Below are 6,487 nucleotides of genomic sequence, written 5' to 3' on the forward strand. Positions count from 1 at the left end.
GTCGTACCGCGCCTCCTGTGTCTGTGGGCGCGCCTCCCGTGCCTGCGGCAGTGCCATGCAGGCAGAGACAGAAGCCGGGTGCGTGGACAGCGACGAGTCGGTGGCCAGCTTCTCCGTGTCCGCCGCCATCATCGAGGAGAAGTAGAACACGGGAGGCCGCCGCCACTTGGGTCCCATGAAGGCCACCGCTGAGGCGACGACTGCGCATGCAGGTGGTTTCTTTGCTTCTTCGTCTCTTCCGAGGACCTTCGTCGACCCCGCAAAGTGTCTGCCGGACATGAGGAAGACAAAGGGATCCGCGGGCGGCCTTTTAGATTATGTACTCCCTCTCCAGCTGGCGGGAATTTTTTTTTCTAACAATGGATAAATTGTATGTATCTATAACTAAAATAAGTCTAGATACATCCATTTCTAGGACAAGTATTTCCGGACGAAGGGAGTATTAATTATACCAAGATAGCCGGATTGGCACCTCTTAGTTCATGTAAATGTAATGAAATCCATCATGTTTATATGAAGATCCGGCTTTTTTATACGAAATCCTTCATGCTTATATGAAATCAGTCCGTGTTTGCACGAATTTCATCTGGTTGGTTAGAGTTGTGAAAATGTATGCCGCTGGTGTTTAATGTCGTCCTCCGCGAAAGGAAACGGGAGGAAATTTGCCGGCTGTCGTTGGAGATGCTCTTATGCTGGAAATAATAGAGTGACATCCAATCCATTTGAGTTAATTGCGGGTATGATTGTCCCTTTATAAAAAGTTAATTGCATGTACAGTGTACACGTGACTTGCAGGGTGGCTACAGCTTCGTACAGAAAGTTAAAAAGAAACAAGTCCATCCTTAATCTTGTGTTCTAAGTACTCTGTGGGTTCCACTGTCAGTACAGTAGCGAAAGAAGTATATATTAAATAAGTACTCCCTCCGTCCGAAAATACTTGTCATCAAAATGGATAAAAAGAGATGATCTAGAACTAAAATACGTCTAGATACATTCCCTTTTAGTCATTTTGATGACAAGTATTTCCGGACGGAGGGAGTAATATATAATATAAAAATCTAAAGTTAAAGACACAATTCGAACTCATGTCATCGCGTTGCGAGCATCCGGCACTAACCAGTCCAGCACATTTTTGTTGTAGACCATGCTGCTGATATATCTCCATGTCTACTCTTATACTCCATCCGTTCCTAAATATTTGTCTTTTTCAGATTTCAAATGGACTACCACATACGGATGTGTATGTAGACATATTTTAGAGTGTAGATTCACTTATTTTGCTCCATATGTAGTCACTTGTTGAAATCTCTAAAAAGATAAATATTCAGGAACGGAGGGAGTAGAAAACTGAGTTGGTGATGATGGTGTGTGTGCCATCCTGCAATATAGGACGTCGGATTTATATCTAACGGATAGGAACAAAACTATGGCAATTTTGCAAAAATATACCCACACCCCTCTCCACGTTCGCAAATACGGCCTTCCCTCATTCATCCTTTTCTCTCACAAGATAAACTACTCATACAAATGCATCTTGATGTTCCGTGCAACGCACGGGCATCTAGCTAGTTTCTTTTAAAATAGTTACTGCGATAATTGGGTTGAAGTGATATATTTTATGTCTGCCCCGAATGATTTCGGATTCAATAGTAGTAACAAAGAAAAGGTTGCCTTGTTAATTAACAGAAAATAGGGTGAAAACTATCACATGAGGCCGGTAAAAATGAGGCACACTGGGTTCAGCGTCATCGTCACTACAGCTGTGCGCGCGTGAGAAGTCTACATATCGAAGGGGCTACTGAGCGAGGCACAGAGACACAATGTTCGAGAGAGAAACCAATTGACAGATTACAATCAGATTGAGTTGTCACCCTTCTGCTGTCATTGTTGGGGTGGGGGGAGGGGGAGGGAGAGAAAGACGTATCGAGAGTGTGCGCGGTAGGCACAGAGGCACAACTAGCGAGTGTGCGTGTACGTGTGTGTGTGTTTGAAAGAGGAGTAGATAGATTACTATCAAGATCGAGGTGCCGCCCTACTCCTTCGGTGTCGGGTAGTGTGTGTGCGTGTGTGTGTGTTTGAGAGAGAAGCCAGTCAATAGATTAGTATCAAGATCGAGGTGTCACCCTACTCCTTCGGTGTTGGGAAGTGTGTGTGTGTGGTTGTGTGGGTGTGGGTGGGTGTGTCGGGGGGCGGGGGGCAGTGACACTTACATATCCCTACTCTTATAAAAAACAGAGTTGGTGATGGTGGTGTTCCTCCCATCCTGCAATATAGGCCATCCGATTTATACCCGACGGATAGGAAGGAAACTGTGGCAATTTTGCAAAAAGATACCCACACCGCATTTGCAAATAAGGCATTCCCTCGTTCATCCTTTTCTCCCACAAGATAAACTACTCATACAAATGCATCTTGATGTTCGGTGCAACGCATGGGCATCTTGCTAGTAGGGAGAAGGAGTTTGTGTGACACATATCTAGCTATACTAAGGGATAGGTAGATAGCATTTGTGCGAGGCATACTTAAAGCATCACGAAGATAAACAAAATTGTGTGCATGCAAGTGCCGGAAAAATGAAGCGAGAAACAATGTGTGGGAGAGAGAGAGAGAGAGCGAAATCTCAAAACAAAAGGTGCTCTGTTGGAATCCCATTGTATGTATTCATATGGTTCCGGAACTCGAGTTAACCTTAGGCATATGTGTGAGAGACATTATTATACTTTGAGACATTAGTGGCCGTGGATGGGCGGAATTAAAGGGGTGGGCGTGTTCGACAGAGAGAGCGTGTGTGTTTCTGTGTGAGAGACTTGTAGGACTGGGTAGAAAGACGAATTCTAACCTTGACGGAAGGAGAGAAATACACGAAGTGCGCGTGTGTGATTCCGATGACCACAGGGAAATGAGATATGTATGCGTGTGAGAGAGATTGCACAATTCATTCACGTATCACTATCTAGCGATCGTGGACATGCATCGCTTGAACATAAATCAATATCTACTTCGTATCGGGGCCAAAGGTACAATATCGATTCAACGCTATAAAGATTGGACACTCACATATCACATTTTTTCTATTTAAATAAACCTTTTCAGTTGTGCATGCCAAAGTTACAGTGATGTTTCTTCAAACAACCAATGTAGCTATCATGTACATGCACCATTGTTACTCTTGCATTCAAAATCATTAGTCTTGGATGATTTCAGGTTCTATTATGAAGTAATATATGTAATATTCATATATGAATTCAATGGGTACGCAATTTATGAAATGGAGGCTATGTAATCATATGAGGTAACACTTTTAAGTAGCGGACTGCAATATCCATTTCTTTTTGTGCACCTCTACACTAACACGTCAATGCATTATGTTTAAAGTAAATAACAAATTGCACTAAATTATCTGTTTACACGAGAAATACATAGGCTGAGCGTTTGATCCCTTTTTTGTGAACGCGCCACTACACCCGTACGATTGGTCGTGCCCGTGTCAACGTCCAAGTTATCGGCGCATCATCCCGAGTTATTGTCTTTTTCTCTCGGGTGGACACAACAGTTATTAACTGCTGACGTGTGCCCCGTGTACACAGTCTCGCATGACCTTCCCGCTAGCACGGTCCAAAATTAGTTGAAACTGGATACGAACGATCCCGCGGGCGGCAAAATCTCCCGCCTCCTTCTAAAATTTCCGCCACCTTAGTCTTTTGCATGCGAAATTCCCCTTTTGTCCTTGGTGCACGGAGACCAACAGTTACAATACCGCCCTCATCTACATAATAGGTCGGGGCTGCTTTGGTAACTTCCGGTTCCCCCCACTACACGGCACCCCCATTTCCTCTCCCCCTCCCGCAAAAATGACTAACTCCACAGCACCAGAGCATCTCACATCATGCCGTTCATACTTCATCGGCCTTTCTCCCCTCCCCTCTCGAAACCCTAGACTGCTCATCCACCGGCGTACCAGAGCCCATCACTGCCAGCGGCGTCCACCTCGCCGGATCTGCTTCTGCGGCCGCATCTACCCCTCCCACCTCCCCTAGAAACAAGTAGACTGCTCATCCACCACTGTACCACAGCCCATTCAGTGCCGGCCTTGTCCACGGCGCCGGATCTGCTTCGCCGGTACTCTCGTCAACCGCAGCGCATCTTCAGCGGCTCATTCGTACTCCCCACCGGAGACGCTTCGTCCACACCCCCCCGGAGCCGCCCCACCGATGCCCCCGTCGACGGCCTCTGATCCTCTTCGCCGACACCTTCCTCAACCCTACCGGAGCCGCTTCGCCGACAACATTGTCAACCCCATCGGAGCAGCTTCGCCTATACCATTTTCAACCCTACCGGGGCTGCATTGCCAACTCACAAGTCCACGGCCTCAGATCCGCTTCCTCGCACCCTCATCCAACCTACCGGAGCAGCTTCTGACGCCCCGTCCACGGCCGCAGATCCGCATCATCGACACCATCCTTAACCCAACCACCGGAGCAGCTTCACCTACGCCCTCGTCCACGGCCACAGATCCGCTTCGCCCACACCGTAGTCCACCCTACCAGAGCCGCTCCACAAACACCCTACTCGACGGTTCTAGATCTCCTTACCGAACCCCGACAGCCAGCGCAGCGTCATCACCCTTGACGTTTCTAACCTGATTCCCACCGTCTGGCAAGATGCCAAGCACCCGCCATGGCCTAGGTACTTGTCACCTTTAAACTCGTCCAGCATCACCTGCCCGATGTACTTCAAATATACTAACAGGTCACTGTTACCTGTTATGCAGCTGGCAAAAACTACAAGGACGATGTTTCTTCTGGATCTAACAGCTTGGCCAACCAAGATCCTGGACCGAGGCATTGCTATGATCTTGTAAGCATGTCTCTCTCTCTCTTGTATTGTTCTGTGCCCGCCAGCGTGCTTTGCTAGGATTTTCGACCAGTAATCCCTTTGTGCAGACAATGATTTCTACTACTGGCTGCTAAATTAGATATGTAGATGTCATACATGATACTACCTCGTTGTCGGTGTCAAAACCGGCGGATCTCAGGTAGGGGTCCCGAACTGTGCGTCTAAGGCGGATGGTAACAGGAGGCGGGGGTCACGATGTTTACCCAGGTTCGGGCCCTCTCGATGGGGGTAATACCCTACTTCCTGCTTGATTGATCTTGATGATATGAGTATTACAAGAGTTGATCTACCACGAGATCATAGAGGCTAAACCCTAGAAGCTAGCCTATGGTATGATTGTTGTTGTCCTACGGACTAAACCCTCCGGTTCATATAGACACCGGAGGGGGCTAGGGTTACACAGAGTCGGTTACAAGGGAGGAGATCTACATATCCATATTGCCAAGCTTGCCTTCCACGGCAAGGAGAGTCCCATCCGGACACGGGACGAAGTCTTCAATCTTGTATCTTCATAGTCCAACAGTCCGGCCAAAGGATATAGTCCGGCTGTCCGAGGACCCCCTAATCCAGGACTCCCTCACTCGTACCTCCGTTCCTAAATATAAGTCTTTCTAGAGATTCCACTATAGGCTACATACGGAGCAAAATGAGTGAATCTACACTCGAAAATGCATCTATATACATCTGTATGTGGTCCATACTGGAATCTCTACATAGACATATATTTAGGAACAGAGGCAGTACATTACACAAAATCGTAGGTGGCATGTAGGAATTCCAGTACACTACATTAGGCTCCCTTAGAGTGCCTGCTAGTCCAGCACACAGAGTCATGGCTAGTTTATGCTACACACACAATCATTAATTGGTGGTTTAAATATGCGCAAGGGATATGCAATGTATTATCATGTAGAGATGTCTGAAATTAGCCGTGCCAACTTGCAGATTGGGTTACACAATGAAAAAGTACAAGATGTATGTGGAAATTTCATGGAACATCGCAAAAAAAGGAGAGCTAGCGGTGAGCCTATACAGTGTGCTATGGTACGTCACTCCTCCATTACAATCATCGTGACATGTTATTTGTATGTCAGTTCTTTTGGCCATGTTTCTTAAGGACAGTTATTACAAGTTATACTAAGAAAATAAGCACCTGTGAATATAAGCTCCATGTAATAAGCCAACCAGTTCTTTTCATTGCATTTTCAGCTTATCTTTGGTATGATAATGAAAAGTCTAGATTGCATTATATTTTTTCATTTTGCTGCCCATATGAAAATTAATTTGACTTGCAAACATCACAAATTGAACCCAGTGCAGTAATTAATATGATAGGAAAACAGAGCATCACTATTTGCTCAAAATGCAAATACAAAGATACCATCTACTGGGCACAATCTACTTTGGTCAATGTTTTCCATAGAGATCCCATTGCCTAATTTAAACAAAAAACGCATGACCCACATTTAAATGAAGAACAATTATTTATTGAAATTCGATTGTCCAAGTGGCTGGTTATTATCATATAGCAGCACCACCTGAAAGCATCATATAGCAGCAGCAGCAACTCATAGCAACTCATCATACAGCA

This window comes from Triticum aestivum, chromosome 2D (genome assembly GCF_018294505.1).
Source record: "Triticum aestivum cultivar Chinese Spring chromosome 2D, IWGSC CS RefSeq v2.1, whole genome shotgun sequence".
NCBI classification, from domain to species: domain Eukaryota; kingdom Viridiplantae; phylum Streptophyta; class Magnoliopsida; order Poales; family Poaceae; genus Triticum; species Triticum aestivum.